The following is a 19,422-nucleotide window of genomic DNA, read 5'->3' on the forward strand; positions in this document are numbered from 1 at the left end:
ATATTCTAACATTGATTTGAAGCTTTCATGACTGCAGGAATCCATACTCTTTGGTTCGTTCGATAAAGTCACGTAGGTAGAATTAAAGCTAAATAAATCACAACGTTTCGGAGGCAACACCAGTGCCTTCAGGTGAAAATCGCGATATCCGCGATGTCTGCTGCGAGCAGCACGATGTCTGCTGCAGACATCGTTTCGTGCGCTTGTGTTGCGTCCGAAACGTCGTTATTGATTTTGTTTTATTTCTACCTACGTGACTTTACCGAAAGAACCAAAGAGTATAAATATTCTAATACTGACCCTCCGTTTATGGTGTTATAAATTACGTATTAAAAAACTATTTTATAGTCGTCTAATGTTGAGTGTAATCTTTAGAGTGTTACAGTTGACATGTTTTAGAGTACAAGTGATCTCCGGTATACTACTCTGCTGGTAGAATGGTCCATCGCAATGGCACCGAATAGCAATATACAGCATTGATACACCACCCACCTCCTGCTCATTAACCATAAATATGCTAAATTCCTCTTGATATGCAAATTATTCTGTCACGGCGCTCTTTTTCCACCTCCAACCCAGCTTAAATATACGCTCCAAGCTTGGTGGTGTTTCATTCTTCACCTGAGGACGGCTGCTTGCGTTGTAGTCGAAACGTCGTGAGAATTATTTTATCATGTTTTATTTTTATTATTTTATTATTTTCCTTCTACGTGACTTTACCGAAGAACCAAGAAGATGAATCCCTGCAGTCACGAAAGCTTTAAATCGAAATTTAGTTTTTAACGTGGTTGTTTAGTAACTGCAGCTACATACTATTAACATTCCTTCCCTTTGTTAATGCTACCCCATCCCCTCCCTTTGATGCTGCTAATCCTGCATAACGCACGGGCATAATATGACTTTGAAACACCCCGCCCACCTCCTACGCATTTCCCATGAATATGCTAAATTCCTCTTGATATGCAAATTATTTTGTGAAAGGCGCTCTTCTTCCCATCTCCCCCCTCCAACTCAGCTTAAATATATGCTCCAAGCTTGGTGGTGTTTCATTCTTCACCTGAGGACGGCTGCTTGCGTTGTGGCGAAACGTCGTGAGAATTATTTTATTGTTTTATTTTTATTATTTTATTACGTCCCTTCTACATGACTACCGAAAGAACCAAGAATACTATGAACTAGTGTTTAAATTTAGAACCATATAAACGGAGGTAAGGTATTATAATCTCAATAGAAGCATTATAATCACACAATGCTCATATATATGTAGAGTCTCCGTGCAAGGATCGGATAAAAATGATAAAAATTACAACACGGTCGTATTACTCTGCAAGATGAAGGTCTCATCTCAATGTCATCGAATAGCAAAATACGGCATATTTATATATAAATACACGCACAAACCCATTATAATATAATGAGCTTATGAATCGTTACAATCGAAATGCTATATACACTATATATACACATGCAAAAAATCATAACAACCACACATGGTAACATATATAAACCACATTATTTCAAATACGTATTTAAAAATAATAAAAAAATTTTTTTAAAAAATTTGAATGTCGTTGTCCATGTGGGGAGATGGAGCGCAGTGGATCGTTTCGTCTAAGCTGCTTTTCGGCATCCGCGTGATAACCCAGTCACATCGCCTAACTCCAGTGACAGCACCTTACCCAAACTACATCTCCCCAACAAGGTAGCATTACCGCTGCTGTGTATTGTGTTTATGGGATAACAGAGGTGTGTATTATCCCATACGCCTTGCCCAAAACGAATGATTATCCGATTAACACCATAGCCGGTAAAACACTATTGGAGACAGTGTTGTTTGAGAGCAGCTATTAAAGTTGAGGTGATGGCTAGCCGATCCATGCTTCGTTGTTTGTCTCCGGAGTGATGACGGATACAAGCCAGACCAAGCGGAGACCATGTACCAGATAGGATTTTGGTTACTGATGTTCGAGTGATTGTATTGCAAGTGTGGTCACTACGCGTCTGTACGTGCTCCCTCCCGAAGCTTGGTGGTTTTTGGCAACGCCACGGGGCTGCATTCACTTGAAACTAGCAGTCGCCGCCCGCTTCGCGGGCGGTGTGTATATGCTTCGTTGGTGGGGAGTTGAAAGTGGCTGGACACAAGAGACATGTTTTGGTGATTGTTTTATATTTATTTTTGTGAGGTTATATGTATTTTTATGACACGCTCAATCGACAATATTAAAGAATGCAAGTGATTGAAATATAGAATGCAACTTATTCAAATATCTGGCGATACACGATATTCTTCGTGTACACTCCGTCTTCCTCCTCGTCGTCAGGTCCCTCAATAAGCGCGTTGATGTTGGATCTTGCCGTGACTCGCGATAGTGCCACGTACAGTTGGCCGTGCGAGAAGCATGGCGTTGGTAGATATAATCCCAGGTTGTGAACAGTTTGCCCTTGCGCCTTGTTGATGGTCATCGCGAATGCTGGGACAATGGGGAACTGTTTGCGCCGAAGTCGAAATGGGAAGTCCTTCGTGTCCAATTCGCGGCGGATATGGTTGTTCTCAAGCAGCGAGTTTAAGACCAAGTGTGGGTACTCGGAAAGCTGCGGGAGGTCGTCAAAGTCCGACAGAGCCATCCCACCTGCCGTGAGGAACTCGTGGAGGCTGTGAAGGGTCTTGAAATGTACCATTTCTTATTTTCTTTGATGCTACTAATCCTGCATAATGCACGGACATAAGCAGTACTAATCACATACCTGCATTTCCCATATCCCCTCCCTTTGATGCTGCTAATCATGCATAATGCACGGACATAAGCAGTACTAATCACATACCTGCATTTCCCATAAATATGCTAAATTCCTCTTGATATGCAATTATATATATGCTCCAAGCACGTGTGCTGTTTCATTCAGACGCTGTCGCCTCGACAGACCTGGTTTTCAACTGAGGACGGCTGCTTGCGTTGTGGCCAAAACGTCGTGAGAATAATTTTGTTATGTTTTATTTTTATTATTTTATTACTTCCCTTCTACGTGACTTTACCGAAAGAACCAAGAAGATTTACCATTTCTTCTTTGTTGGTCAGCTGGCGGTACTGGTACTCGTAATCGCGAGCCAATTCGTCGTAGAATTTATCCCAGAGAGCCTTCGTATCTGCTGGCATGGAATACAGCAGAATCGTAGCGAAGAGTTGACGAAGCTGGTACGGCATCTGAAAGAGCGAGGCTTCTTCCAGACACGCAACCGGTTCGCGATCGCTCTCAATGTAGCCTGCTCGCATGGCTGCTTCCAGCGGTTTGTTTTATTTTATTTTATTCGTAACGCACCATCTATATGCGCTCTACCATCCACCATGCCCTTGCATGGCAAAGACACAGCTCCGGTGTGCGTCAGCGTGTGTGCCATCCACAGTGACATTGGTCAGCAATTGCACCGTTCTGATCGCACACAGGTTGGCCCCTGCATCCTCTGTATGTACACACACAGACAGATGCGCTATGGGGCCACCTATTTTTTTCTTATATTAAAATGTATTTTGTTGGTGTTTTTACGTTCACGTTTACGTATTCCCATTGTGGGTGTTTTACGCATGCATCAGATTTTTGGGTTCCTCACATATGGTGTCAGAGGTGTGGGTCACTCCATTTCTCAATCGAACAATAACGGGGATCGTTTCAGTTATGACAGCTTGCAGATAGAAACATTGCATGATCGTATACTAATAATGACAGAATTTGTACCCCAGTGGAGGGCATCCCCCACCCGGCGCTTCTTACCGGTACTGTGAGACTTACAAATCCAGACCTCTCCTCCTCCTGAACCGTTCACAATACCCTGTGGTAGTACCATAATCATCTGAATGAAGCGATCACTTTCCAATGCCCATTTTGATCCCGGGAGTTACCCGGGTGGTGTCACACTGTACTCATTGTCTTAGCATGTCGCAAATTCCGATATGGCTTGTGCAACGGCCAGAGAGTGACAGCAGCGTGGGCCGGGCTGCAAGCTATTTAGACAGTTTATTACGTTTAAAAGTGCATGGGATTGGCACTCCAAAACATGATAAATGTACAGTAACGCCAACTACACCCGTGGCAAACATGATACGCGGACACATGCTGCATATTATGCAACACATGCCCTTATCATCACCAGCATGCACAAAATCTCAATTACACAACGGAAGTAGACAGCAAGCCGTCCATGGAGACGTGATCAACGTCAATACATAATAATGGTAATAAGCCGGATAAACCGAAAAGTACCCATTGTACCCATCAAACAGTCAGCTGGGTTGCCCCATGGGGGTATTGACCCATGGGCGAAACTGTAGGGGTGCGCTACGCAACTGGCCGTGGTCCCGGCAGGTGAAGCTGCCAGCTCAGTCCGCTAAGACTCACTGTATAGCGACCCCTGCCTACTCGTAAGGTAAAGTTGTTTTGGGACTCCACTAATCGCAGCACGCAGCACCCATTTTTAACATAAATATACGTAATATTAGCGTAACTACCATTCGCACACTTGCACACACACCACACTCACACAGCGCAGGGTCTGCGCCCACAGTGCACTGCAGCACTGCGGCGCAGACCTTGCCATACCTATGCTATCGCTCTCTTCGGGCGTGTTAATTATTTATTTTTATCGAATCAAAGTGAGCTGTGGCTTTTTGCCAGCTGTTTTATTTTCATCGAATCAGAGCGAGCTGTTTGGGCGGGTCCGTAAATAAATTAACGTCCAGATAAGCACGCAGACGACCAAACCAGCGTAGTTGTTTAAGATTCGGGATCGTCACAAATTGTGCGTACCTGTTCGGCATTGGATCAGTTCTGTGGGGGATCATAATTCAAATTGTATGTGTTGTGATGGTGTTAAATTGCGATGGTGACATGCTGCCAGGGATTTGGAATTGTGGTGCTGGCTGTCACTTATCTTGGGGCGCAGATCCTGACCAGGATGGCCCAGTGAGAGTTGCGTGTCTAACACGAACATTGTGGTCCCGTCATGCTGTGTCTGACGGCTTGACCTGACAGCCCGGAGATCGAGACACTCCGTGGCTTGTCTAGCCTAGTGGGCTGTGCGCTCACATGGCTCGGAGTGTGTGGTCCCGTCATGCTGTGTCTGACGGCTTGACCTGACAGCCCGGAAATCGAGACACTCCGTGGTTTGTCTAGCCTAGTGGGCTGTGCGCTCACATGGCTCAGAGAGTGTGGTCCCATCATGCTGTGTCTGATGGCTTGACCTGACGGCCCGGAGAGTGAGACACTCCGAGGTGCGTTGAAACAGTGGGCTGGAGATTCGTAAGGTTCAGGTGGAGTTGTCCTGTTACGTTGGGACTGTATCCCTCAGTTGTTAGGGTGCATGTTGTGCAGTGAGTGAACGATGGGTCTTCTCAGCTCGGTCGGTACAGCTATATGCTGCGATGCGAGTCTTAGAGAGAGACTGGGTCGTCTCAGCTCGGTCGGTGCAGCTATATGCTGCGATGCGAGTCTTGGAGAGAGACTGGGTCGTCTCAGCTCGGTCGGTACAGCTATATGCTGCGATGCGAGTCTTGTAGAGAGACTGGGTCTCAGCTCGGTCGGTACAGCTATATGCTGCGATGCGAGTCTTGGAGAGAGACTGGGTTAAAATCCCCCCGATATGGCTGACGCGTGCTACTGGTTGTGACGCCGCGTCGGAAAGGCGGTGGGGTGGTAACATGGAAATTCTGCCCCCCGATATGGCTGACGCGTGCTACTGGTTGTGACGCCACGTCGGAAAGGTGGGGGGGGGGGGGTGCTAACGGGCGACTGTCATGTCCGAAGAGCGGAGGCGAGTGTTCGTTGAGTGATGCCTCAGGAGGGTTTGGTTCTCGTCACAGGAGGCAGTATCTACCTGGCACCTTGGAGTCGCCGGTTATGCCGACCGGCTATGGACTGGGGGGGGGGGGGGGAGTGGAGCATGCGTCAGCTACTCCTGCTCCTCCTGTTCTGACTCCTGGGGGGAGGGGCCGTGCCCTTTGGGCTGCTTCTGGTTCCCCAGGCCCGGCCACATGGACTCGTTGAAGACTGGCTGCTCTACATGCCTCTCAGACTCCTTGCTAATTGCCTACGCCGTCGTTCCAATGGCCACACTCACATGTCAGTGCATGCGTGATTCTCACGGGGGGGGGGGCTGTGTTGGAGCGTAAGTGGGTTAGCCAGATTTCATATATATTTGTTGTTAATTCCCCGTTTTCTATGCGGTTCCCTTTTATCCTCGTCGATTCTGTATATATTACATGATTGTATTTCTTATCGGTCGCCGGTCATTTATTGATGTTGCTGGTTCGGAGGCACACCTTTTCGATGTTTCACAGTTGTGTTACAGCCGGGGACGGCTGTGTGTTTATACAGGGGGGGGTGATGTAGTGACATAGAACGGTCACTACTGTGTCGGCCCGTATGAAGGCTGGGGGCCCCAAGGGGGTGCCTGGGGGGTCACGTGGTGGAGGGATCCGGACCTTCCCAGAGGTGGGGGAAGTGAGGCGTGTCCTGGGAAGGGAGGCGTGGCCTGGAGAGAGCCAGCCACGCCGGGGCGGAGCCAGCCACGCCAAAGCAGATATAAGCGTGGTGTGAACGCAGAGCGAGGCTTTTGTACTGTACTCCGAAGTGAAGACATCATGGGTCGTCGTCCTGGGCCAGGCAGGCCGTTGCCTGCCTGGTCCAGTCTGTGTCGCGTTCCAGAGTGTTAGTGAGTTGAGGAAGGTGGTCACCACCTCATGTACAGCGTTATGTTACTTACCGTTAATAAATAGTGTTGCCTCCAGGCTGCGTGTGTGTGCACCTAATTTGAACTCACTACAGATGTACCTACAGACGCATTACAACTTTAGCTCAACAAGAACACATAACAACTACAATTGAACCCTCTCACAACCAGTGCTCACACCAATTCGGCAAGTAATCCGATAACATTACAAACCACCACTGTGCACGTCACGAAACTCATAAAAACTGTAAAAGGTATAACCACATGACATAATTTATTTTCAGTCACCCCAAGCTCCCTGTTTGACTCTCGAGCCAATCCATTACATCCAGTCATCTCTCAGGATCCAACTGCATGGGATCGAAGGTGGAAACTTCTTCAGAACTCATTGCAGCACCTTGAATTTCAGCTTTTGATTTCAGTTTCCTATCATTGTGGACGTTCTGATGCCAGTTCATGGTGCTAATTTTTCTGCATTCACTTTAAATCAAGGACAAAGTTTTTCCATTTATTCAAAATAAACGCACAATTACACACTGAGATGCAATTACATATTCATGCATGAAGCACAATGGGCACATTACCCTTCGGTATGTTAATAGACATGCGGATTGTGCCTTCCAAAATTAACAATCGAATGCAAATATCCTGAAAGACAAAAGATTGGATCCTAGGGGGGGGGAGTTATAAGGCGGCTTAGAAGCAGAGCTCAATGCCATTTCGAGAGGGAACTTGATGAGGTTGGACGCTCGACTCGTCGCTCTGCTGATCGCCCTTCAACCGCGAGACAACGCAGCCTGGCGAGCACAATTGCTGTGTCGACAGTTAGGCGACTTTGCGTCGGGAGAGTTCGTGGCGACATCTTCAGACGGGTTACAGACATCGATTTACCGTGAATCTCCAAGTAAGTGTCTATTTTCGCGGATGAACTCTTAAACGTTTTCGTCGTTAAATTAGCGGGATTTTTTTGCGTCTCGGTTAGACGCGAGTGTCGTTCTTGTTTCAGCAGTTAACAAAATCCAAAACTCAACGTTAAACATCCTTGCGGCCGATAGCGTACTTTTGACTCAAATACACCGCTGCTGTTACTACGCTCACATGGAGCAGAGAGGCTCTCCACAGCCCCACGTACACGGAGGCAAGAAGCCATTCAATTGCTCTGTGTGTGAGAAGTCCTTTTCACGGTCATCACATCTTAAGAGACACCAGAGAACACACACGGGCGAGAAGCCGTTCCTGTGCCCTGTGTGTGGGAAGACATTTGCACGGTCATCACATCTTCAGAGTCACCAGAGAACACACACGGGCGAGAAGCCATTCTTGTGCTCTGTGTGTGGGAAGGCATTTTCACAGTCGTCAAATCTTAAAAGGCATCAGAAGGTCCACAATGATAGGAAACTGAAATCAAAAGCTGAAATTCAAGGTACTGCAATGAGTCCTGAAGAAGTTTCCACCTTCGATCCCATGCAGTTGGATCCCGAGAGATGGCTGGATGTAATGGAGTGGCTCGAGAGTCAACCAGAGAGCTCGGGGTGACTGAAATATAATGTTGCATGCGGTCATACCTATTAAGCCGTATCGAGTACTTTTGTGTGTAATTTTGACCATTTTAGTTTAGTCTTTTCTCAACATTTTAAACGGTTTTTTTCAAGTATATAGCTTTTTAATCGACTTTAGATTTCAGGATGTACGTTGACGACGCGTTCATTGGATATATGGCCTTGACTTCAACATAGACGCACAGTGAATGATACTTTAACGCTTTGGAACGGAAATAGTTTGCATTGTACTGTAAATGTGTGAACATAGGACGTAATAAATATTCTGTTCGAGTTTTGACGTAAAAATGATTGCAGATGAATAAAACCGTATTCTTAACAAATGTTTGTCCGTTCTTTATTTTATAATGTTCCTAGCAAAAACATGTTAAGCGAGTTTCAGGTGGAGGATCTCCGTCACACAAGTGTGCCCTTAACCGGCAGCATCTTGGCTGTCTACCCAATTAACACGTGTTCCTTGAGGGGAAAGGTCCCCATAGTTAAATGTTCATCAACGTACCAACGGAGGTAAGGTATTGGAATCTCATTATAAGCAGTAGAATCACAGTGTGGTCTTATTAGAATAGCACTTTGGTCATATGTATGTATAGTGTACGTGCAAGGATCGGATTAAAATCATTACAATTACACTACGGTCGTTATAGAATCACGATTTTCACTGCTGGATGAATGTTACATCTCAATGGTATCGAAGAACAATAGACAGTTTTATATTCATAAATTAACGCACAAACACATTATAAGCTCATGAGCTTATGAATCGTTACAATTATTATAACAATCACAAATTGTAACAAAGCGAAATTCCCACTAAGCAAAACATAACGCTCACGTGGCGAATTCTTTAACAAACTGCAACACGAAAGTGGCAGAACTCAACAAGAAATGCGCACGACAAAGCTAACAACAGCAATGGACAAATCCTAAAAACAGACCACACGCACGTTAGTAGCTGTTAGAAGAAGACAACACCTAGCACCTTCAACTTTACACATTATACAGCCCCAAAGATTCAACTCGAATATTAGGCGGTATATGACAACATTTGAACTTCCTACTTTCGTTCTCGATTAATGAAGATATTCTTGGCAAATACTATCGCTTTCGCTTGTGATGTACCTCTTAATTATGGCCTCGGTTCCAAAAACCAACAAAATAAATGCGAATTCCTCCATTATTCCAAGCTGCACAATTCAGGGTTGTGGACCGCTTTAAATTCTTCAATTTAATCACAGTAAATGCGTCAGACCACATCAGGACACTCAACTTCGAGCATCTTTGAAGCAACGAGATGAGATGGCTAAGAACTGCAAGCTTATTCTAGTGTAATAACAGCCATAGAGGGTTCACGTGGGGATTGGCTTGCCGGTCCTGCTTTGTAGCCAATAAGGGGTGAGCCAGGGAGCATGGCCTCGGCGTGATCGCGGCGTGTTAGCAGGGGTGATTGGCCTGGCCAATCGGGGCCTCAGCTAATGGGGAGCCGGATCAGAGGCGTGGTCCCGGGATTGACAGGGAACCATCGGGAACGGTCAACGCTGTCTATAGATGATTGGCTGGGGGGTACCACGTGACGAAGGGATTAAGAGAGAGGGAGAGAGGACAGTCGTGAGCAGACTTGGGGACGACAAGAGCAAGAGGCACGCGCGTACGGGGCTCTGGGTGCCACGTGCGCGGTGGGGACTTGGCGAGAAGTCTGCCCTCTCTCCGTTGTCTGCCAGCAACGGGGAGTGTGTGTAAAGTGTAACTGTGGAAGTTGAAAATAAAAAGGACTGATTCCGGAAGCCGTCTCAAGGAGGTTTATTACACTAGTGTTAACGATATTTTAGCAATATGGGTAAGTACAATATATGTACTAAGAATTCGTCAACATAGCATAAATGAGTGTGAGCTAATTATTCAGTAGTAGTCGCTAATCTCCGTCACACAAGTCTGCCCTTAACGAGCAGCATCTTGGCTGTCTCCCCATAAACATGTTCCTAGAGGCGAATGGCCCCCGTTATAAATCGTTTCGCAGCATTCTGGTCCCTAATCCCGAAGTATACTGGAGATCCACTGTACTATATAACATGTCAACTGTACAATTATAAACGATAACACTAAACATTACACTACTATAAACTGGTTTAATAATGTATTACACCATTAATGGAGGTACGGTATTAAAATCTCATTAGAAGTATTTGAATGGCACTGCTCATAAATATGTATAGTGTATGTTCAATCGAACAGGTTTTTGGGGTTAAATTGCGTAAGTAAAAAATATATTTTGTTAAACCCGCCTCAACCCGACACATCAAAATAGTAAGGATTGTCACTTAAACAGAACATGACAATTCGTTACTAAAGCATGTCTATTCCGGTCACTATTCTTCAATTGGGATTACCGTTGGCACGGCTATTTTAGTACACACAATCGACAGGAAGTACAAGGACAATGGGTTCACTTAATTCGCATGCCTAGTGTACGTTGATTACCATATACATTACCCAAACGGCAATGGGTACCCATAGCCATATATATATATGTATACATCAACACCCCCCCTCCCCCACTTCGCGGAAAAAGAGCACACACGTTTTGTCATCACATCTACCTCTCTATTTACGGAACGAAACAGGAGCACTTCTCCACAATACTGGCCGTCGCCTAATTAAACTAGTTGTAATTACTGACGAAAAGTCGTACTCAGATTGTAAATGTTGTGGCTTGGCTCTCCAACACACCATTGTGCTGGACTAGTAACGAATTAGCATGTCCTGTTCCCGTGACAAACCTACTAATTGGGTGTGTGGGTGGTGGCGGGTTTAATGACACATGTTCATATTTAGGAGATTTATGGATACGGTATTCGAATCTCATTACAAGTATTAAAATCGCAATCTGCTCATATAAAAGAAAGCTTACGTTCAATCGACCCGGGGGTTGGATATGCTAACTGTGGGGGTGCAGGGTTAGAATCGAATTCAAATTCATAGAATAACAATATTGTCTTATTAGCATTTTACTGTGCTTGACTGTATGTTATGTGTAAATGCAAATTGTTAGTCGTAAATGCGAGGCAGGGGTTAAGAGGTGCATGTTTAATCCAGTGTTAACGTTTATTTTAGCATCATATTTAAGGACAATATTAGTAATAAAAATTCGTCTGGACATGGCACGTGCCTTGTTCGTCTCGATCAACCAAAATGAGTAGAATGTCGGTCATAAAGGAGTGCGAGTTCTTTCATGAGTAGTTTTCGCTGAGCCCCCAGATACTAACCTACACACAGTTATGGTTAAACAAAGTAACGTTTAGTCACTTAATTCTCAGCTCAGACATGATCATCGCAATCATTTCCAAAGACGTGTGGGGTCCCGCGAGAGCAAGGCCTGGCTACAAATAGCCGAGCAGCCAAAACAGCAGACTCAGAAGTAGTTGTGTCGCCCTCAAAATGTGTTGTTGCTGCTGCTGTTGTCGCTGATGTTATTGATGCTGCTTTAGTTACTTCTGTTGCTGTTTTGCGTCGGGTGGTCGCTCATTTACTCATCACCACCCATAATCATCAACACAAATCATCAATATCAACACCCATTATCATCACCAATCATCATTATCACTATCAACTCACCATCACCAACCATCGTCACCACCACCACCCAACCATCACAACCAACATTCATCATAACCACCACCAATCATCCATCATCATCAACACCCATAATCACAACAACCCATCATCATCACAACCCATAACTATCACCACCCATCATCATAACCTCACCAATCATTACCACCACCCATCATAATCACCACCATCATCATCATCACCACCATCCATTATCAAGAAACATCATCACCACCCATCATAAATTAACAAACACACACAGCTACCAACATAGATATGTAACCTGACACAGACATAGATAACAGACACACACAAATAAACAATCTCATTAACAACTAAATTATAAAAAGCCCATAATTACCACTGCCAGGATAGGTGCACACAGACAAATCCTTTACACAATAACAATTTACATGTAACTGATGTCGCCGCAGTAACGGCGACATCAAAGACAGCACAAAGCGAGGGGGCAAATGTTTAATGTCGAACCGAGGACTCTGCTGTTTCCGGTGACGCACACCACCCGCACTGCACCACGTGGTGCGCCCGCCAAGCGCGTGGGGGCGGAGCCTCGCTGTAGTGACGTCACCTCTGTTACGTCATAGCCACGCCTCCACCCGCAGTCGAGAGGAATGCGCACGAGTGAGCAGCAGCAGAAGAAGCCTTTGCAGAGCGAATCCTCAACGAGGTGAGCGTCCCTGTTGACGATGTGTGTTGTTTATTTTTATTGCACGTTTTGACTACAAACTAAAGCTTCATTATTTTTGTGTATGTTGGTATTTGGATTTTCTGCAACCAAATTAGGACTATTAGTTAGGTTACTTGGCATGCTCTGATATGTTGCTGTTACTGGCATTGTTTAGACCCAACGTAAGTCAACATTTAAAACCTTCATAACTAACCTGTTTAAATCTCATATAATATGATTAACATGTCTATAATGATTATGTTCTGATTGCCTGCATAATTGTGCCCTGCATTACATGTATTGAATGTTATCCAACACGGGGGAGGAGTCTGCCTTTTAGTTCAGACCCTAGCTGCTGCCATAGACGTCTCCTATCTGTGACGTCACAGACACATGGGCGGTACCTCTGACATCATGTGACCAGCGACGTCATTCTCGGGTTATAACAAATAATTTAAGTATGGTCATTTGACCCCAATGACCTACAAGACATAAGGGGGCCTTTATCAAGCAGTCGATTAATAACAAATGGGCTGTGCATCAACATGCTTGTCTGGATTAGAGGTTAAACATCACGGTTATGTCTGGCGATTATGTTTAATGCAATAGGCAGTTGGAATAAACATGTTCGCGTGGGTGGATGATTGAGTGATCTGACGCACGCGTGAGTGGGCAAACAAGCGAGTGAGTGGACTTGTAAAACAAACGGCACGAAAGTGATTTGATTGGTACAGCGAGTCGTCAATATGTAATAATTGAGAGGATGAGTGATTCAAAAGGCTGCTAAATCTGAGCGTTTTTACAACCTCCCCAGGCCCTCCAACATCAAACAGAAACTATTCCTTCCCAACAACATGGACAGACAACGCAAGTGGGCTGACATCTTGGAGGACTATGATGGTAAGTCCCAGTTACTTGCATCACGTGGATTTTATGCAGAGGAGGCAGCTCCCTGATTAATTAGTTTTAGTGGACGTGGCTTGGTGGTGATGGGAAGAGGTAAACGTTCAAGGGTGGCAGACAGCATGGATTTAGAACTGCGTTTCAGCCATATTGGTTTAAATTGGGGTCTCAATGTTATGAAATTGATGATCTCAACACGCTTACAAAAATATGACTTGTAATGTTTTACTGCCATGTGATTAATGTTTCTCAACAGCAGGTTAAGAATTAATTACAAGAATCTCAGAATTAGTTGTGTGAATATCCACGTGCTTCGTTCTCTAATACATTACTCGTCCTTTGAATTAATTTTGTTTTCCGTAGCCCGGGAGTCATGGCGCCAGTCGACCACGTGGGGGGACATTATGGATGAAGTGGACCCTTTCCCAGGCCAAAGCTATGAAAATCGTTCCCCAAAGGTGTGTATGGGGTCTATGGGAGTCAAACACCACATTCTCTCCACACTCCCACACCATTGCACCAAAACATCACTACACCTCACATCACCACACCATCTCTTCACATCACCTTTCTCATCACACCACACCACCACCAACTCAATACAATATACTCTTAGGTTTTTTCGGTAAAGTCACGTATGTGACTCTTTCTTAGGTTTTTTTCGGTAAAGTCACATACGTGAGTATGAATCCTTGCAGTCACGAAAGCTTCAAATCGAGAATCAATACAATATCATAGAGCCTCATAAAGCGTAAATACCATCACAAGGCACCGTCTCTCCAGAACATTCCACAATTTCACCTCTCCATATCACAACACCATCTCCCAACACCATCACTCCATCCCTCCATCATCACGTCATGCCATGAGTTAACGTGGATATTTTCATCCGTACATAGATGTGCCAGTATGCATTTTTGTTTGTCTATGTGCCCGTCTATGTTTGTGTGCCTGCGAGAATAGATTTTGTCCTGAGTGCGCATGTCTGAATGGTCATGTGCTTATCTTCGCGTGAACAGAGGAGGATTGGGGAGGTGAAGAATGTCAGCGGAGTGAAGCGTCTCCAGGAGGACAAGCGCCTTGCGAAGGAGAAATGCCCAATAGAAGAGAAGCGCCCCAATGAGGTGAAGCGCCTCGCTAAAGTGAAGCACCAAACGGAGCAGAATTGCCTTCGAAACAAAATCCTCAACGACGTAAAACGCGTCATGGAAAAGCGCCTCCTTGAAGAAACGCGCTTCATGGACGAAAATCGCCTCCGCGAGGTGAAGCGTCTCAAGGAGAAGCATCTGGAGGAAGAGAAGCGCCTCATAGATGTGAAGCGGGTCAAGGAAGAGAAGCGCCTCATGGAGGAGAAGCGGGTGGAAGGAGAGAAGCGCCTTGTCGAGGAGCAGCGCCTCATTGAGGTGGAGCGGGTCGAGGAAGAGAAGCACCTCATGGAGGAGAATCGCCTCTTTGAGGTTAAGCGTCTCATAGAGCTGAAGCGTCTCGAGAAGAAGAAGAAGCGTCTTGAGGAGAGGCGCTTTCGCAAGGTGAAGCTCCTCGAGGAGAAACGTCTCATTCAGGAGAAGCGCCTCGTTGAGGTGAAGCGTCAAGAGGAGGAGGAGCACTTGATGGAGGAGAAGCGTCTTGTGGAGCAAAAGCACCTCGAGGAGGAAGAGCGCCTCGCCAAGATCGAGCGACAATGGCTCCAGACCGCCACCACCAGCAGCACAACCACCGCCGCCACCACGTCCTCCATTCCTGTGTGGGGCCCAATAGCTCCGAGCTTTGGAGAAGAGGGCTTCCAAGAAGATAAAGCAAACTCCGGAGTCGCTGAACCACGGTAAACCACTCTGCGTGTGCGCCCTGTGTGTTTATTTAAATCCTTTATATTAAGTTCGCTTGCTTGCGTGCTTGCTTGCTTGCGTGCTTGCTTGCTTACGACCGTGCAAATCTTTCGGTCGTTTTTTAACCCACTTCCCGTGATCCAATCGAGCTGACATTTTCCACACAGACTCGTTGTGCGTAACAATTAATGTTCGTGAAAAAAAATTCCCAAAATTTTACACTTTTTAGGCTAAAAAAATGTATTTTACATATATTTAAATAGAACTCATTCATGGCTTTGGCTGAACGTTACAGTGTAAGAGCCCAGAGCGTAACCCCTCCACAGGCCGTGGTGGAGTAGCGCAGTTGGTAGCGCCCTCGCTTCCCATGCCAAAGGTCGCGGGATCGATCCCCGCGTCCTCCACAGGCGAATATATTTTTAAATCCTTCATATTAAGTTCGCTACCACGCATATAAAAGATTTATAGTGAAAAACTTTGTTTTTACGGGTTATACTTATTTTTGTTATTTATTTCCATGCTTCTCAAGCAGCATCAGCCTTACTCGGTCTCAAGACTTTTTTTCAGGAGGATCCTGCCAAGTTTGCTCGCATTTTGCAACAAAGTTGCTACTGTTTGCGATCCAAATTGAACGATTTGCATTGCTTGTGTGGGTTCAGTAACAGGGAGAAAGCTGCAGAACCTTCCCAGAACAGGGGGCTGCATAATCCACACGGAGAATGTGGCCAAACGTGGAAATCAAACCCAGGTCAATGTTGCTGTGACGCACAGGTGCTGAAGCCCTGTCGCGCTCTCAAAATGCACAGACACTGCAAACCCCACGTGTACATTCCGCTATTCTGTGGACAGATTTATTTTTCATAACTGGTTTTTGGGTTAGACCACATAACAAAGTGGGCATATCTTCACCATGTAACCCTCCATCCACCGTGAGATTTTCGCTGTCTATCGCCTGTTTCCAGGCCAGCTGCCAAGTCGCCTCGTAATGCACAGCGACAACTACCACTGAGAGGGGTGTCCAATTTAAAACGCAATGAGATGAGAGATGCGAGAGGCTCATCGCATGCAATGCACTCTGAGATGCCTTCGACGTCAAGGGAGGTGGCTCTCTCGACCACAAATCACTGACGGACACTTTTTTTTAAATCGTGGATGTGTTGAAGCGGCCAAATGGTCATGCACTCATTCTTCACCGCTTACAGTTCAGATCTTGCTTCCCGCCCTGGCTATTATTGCTGCTGCATTGACCACACAGATCCACACCCATTCCGTCACAGTGGACGTGCAGGGTCTCTATCGATGCCATTTGAAATGCTTAGGACATCATGTGCAAGGGGTCAATTAAAATATACATATAGAAACATGTCAATTTAGATTTGAAGTTTTCGTGACTACAGGGATCCATACTCTTTGGTTATATCGGTAAATTCACGTAGGCATGAAATAAATAAATTAAATTAAATCATGACGTTTCGATTGCCATGTCGTTATTGCAAGAATGTTTCTTGCTGTGGTTTCCCACCTGATGATGATTGCTTGTGTTGCAATCGAAACGTTGTGATTTAATTGATTTTATTTTATACCTACGTGACTTTACCGAAATAACCAAAAAAATGTCACTTCAAATTATTCAGCTAAATTTGCACAGCAACGCCACCCACTACTGTGAAACTACAGCAGTCTGTGTGAGACACAGCTGCACCTAACTCAAGGATAGCCTGGCGCCATGAGAATGACAACACCAATACTAAGCACACTCACTGGCCATGTCGTTATTGCGGTTTCTATTCAGCTCGAATTAATCCGCCACACATTCCACCCACGGACGATGGGAAGATGGCGATGTCTGCCGTAGCAAGAAGGTGGAACGGTGTCGTGTTGTCTCTTCACAGATCTGAGCCAGTGCAGCCCTCCTCCTCACTCGTCCAGGCCTTTGAAGTGAAGACAGAGGTTGTGGAGAAGGAGACGAAGGAAGAGGTGAAGGAGATGATGGAGGATGAGGTAGAGACAGAGGAGGAGAAATCGAAGGAAGAAAAGGCAAAGGAGGACGAGATTGTGATGGTGACAATGGAGGAGCACACGGAGGGAGAGGAGAAAGACAATACGGAGATGGAGGACAAGGAGACAACAAAGGATGAACAGATGGTCGTGGTGGAGGACATGGAGACGACGGACAAAGGGGAAACAATGGTGGTGGAGGAGGAAGAGAAGACGGTGGTGGAGATGGTGGTGCCGGAAGTTGAGGAGGAGATGAAGGAGGAAGAGATGGTGCTAGCGGAGGAGAAGAAGATGGAGAAGATGGAGGTGGCGCAGGAAGAGGAGGAGGTAGAGGAGAAGATGGTGGTGGAGGATGAAGAAGAGGGGATGGAGGATGAGACGGAGGAGAAGATGGAAGAGGTGCAGGTGGAGATGCACGAAAAGAAGAGGAAGCGAGGGGGCCTCGCTCGAGTGGCGAGAGCGATGGCCTCACTCCTCCGCCGCGTGCTGCTTTGTGGTGGCAGGTCCACCGCTCAGTAGGGGTGGTGGCGGTGGTCGTGCATCGGTGCCAACCGTGACCACTATCACCACACTACCCACCCACCCCGTGATACTCGCTACACACACCACACGGGTCCCCAGAGAGACGGTGCCACTGGGACCACAGCTGGGGAATGAAGCTGAGCAGCAGATGCCAGGACTACAGCGGAGAATGACTGCTGCCAGGAGACCTCACATCACACACACACACGGGACTATTCCATTAGCATAGCCGGCCCCACACTGGGCCCCTTCCATGCTGGTTTTCATCCAGGCAGTCCTCATGGGATGACCTTGCCATGGTTTCCAGGACATGGTCGTATTAGCATTTTATTGTGCTTGAATGTATGTTATGTGCAAATGCACATCATTAGTCGTAAATGCGAGGGAGGGGTTAAGAGGTGCACGTTTAATCCAGTGTTAACATTTATTTTAGCATCATATTTAAGGACACTGTTGTTGATAAGAATTCGTCTGGACGTGGCACGTGCCTTGTTCTACTCGATCAACCAAATTTAGTACAATGTTGGTCATACAGGAGTGTGATTTCATTCATGAGTAGTATTCACAGAGCCCCTATGACACTAACCTACCTAAAGTTATGGTTAAACAAAGTAATCTTGAGTGACTTAATTCTCAGCTCAGACATGATCATCGCAATTATTTCCAAAGACGTGTGGGGTCCTGCGAGAGCAGGTCCCGACTACAAACAGCTGGGCAGCAGAATCGGAAGTAGCTGCGTCGCCCTCGAAATGTGATGTTGCTGCTGTTGTTGTCGCTGCTGTTGTTGCTGCTGTAGTTGCTTCTGTTTCTGTAATAAACGCAGGGAGGTGGTGTTCCGTGATGGGATGACGCCTTTGATTAAATCCTCTGATCAAACTCACCCGATTGAGGCCCTTGATCGTCGCATTTAATCAACTCTGATATTGTATACTCTCACATGTTAAGCTCTATCATAGTGAAACATTATACTGTATTATAACCTATGAACTACAACCTATCCATTGTAACGCTGTAAAAGAATATTACCTATTGGGTTTCACTCCCTCGTCGAGAAGGCCGCTCTCTTCCTTTTCTAAAGTTACATGCTAATTTCTCTGCATTCACTTTAAATCGAGGACAATGTTTTTCCATTTATTCAAAATAAGCGCACAATTACACACTGAGATGTACTTACATATTCATGCATGAAGCACAATGGGCACTTTACCCTTCGGTATGTTAATAGCCATGCGGATTGTGCCTTCAAAAATTAACAATCGAATGCAAATATCCTGAAAGACAAAGGATTGGATCCTAGGGGGGGAGTTATAAGGCGGCTCAGAAGCAGAGCTCAATGCCATTTCGAGAGGGAACTTGATGAGGTTGGACGCTCGACTCGTCGCTCTGCTGATCGCCCTTCAACCGATAGACAACGCAGCCTGGCGAGCACAATTGCTGTGTCGACAGTTAGGCGACTTTGCGTCGGGAGAGTTCGTGGCGACATCTTCAGACGGGTACCGTGAATCTCCAAGTAAGTGTCTATTTTCGCGGATAAACTCTTAAACTTGTTCGTCGTCAAATTAGCGGGATTTGTTTCGGTTAGACGCGAGTGACGTTCTT

This window comes from Lampetra planeri, chromosome 74, assembly GCF_965212315.1.
Source record: "Lampetra planeri chromosome 74, kcLamPlan1.2.h2, whole genome shotgun sequence".
In the NCBI taxonomy this organism is placed as follows: Eukaryota; Metazoa; Chordata; class Hyperoartia; order Petromyzontiformes; family Petromyzontidae; genus Lampetra; species Lampetra planeri.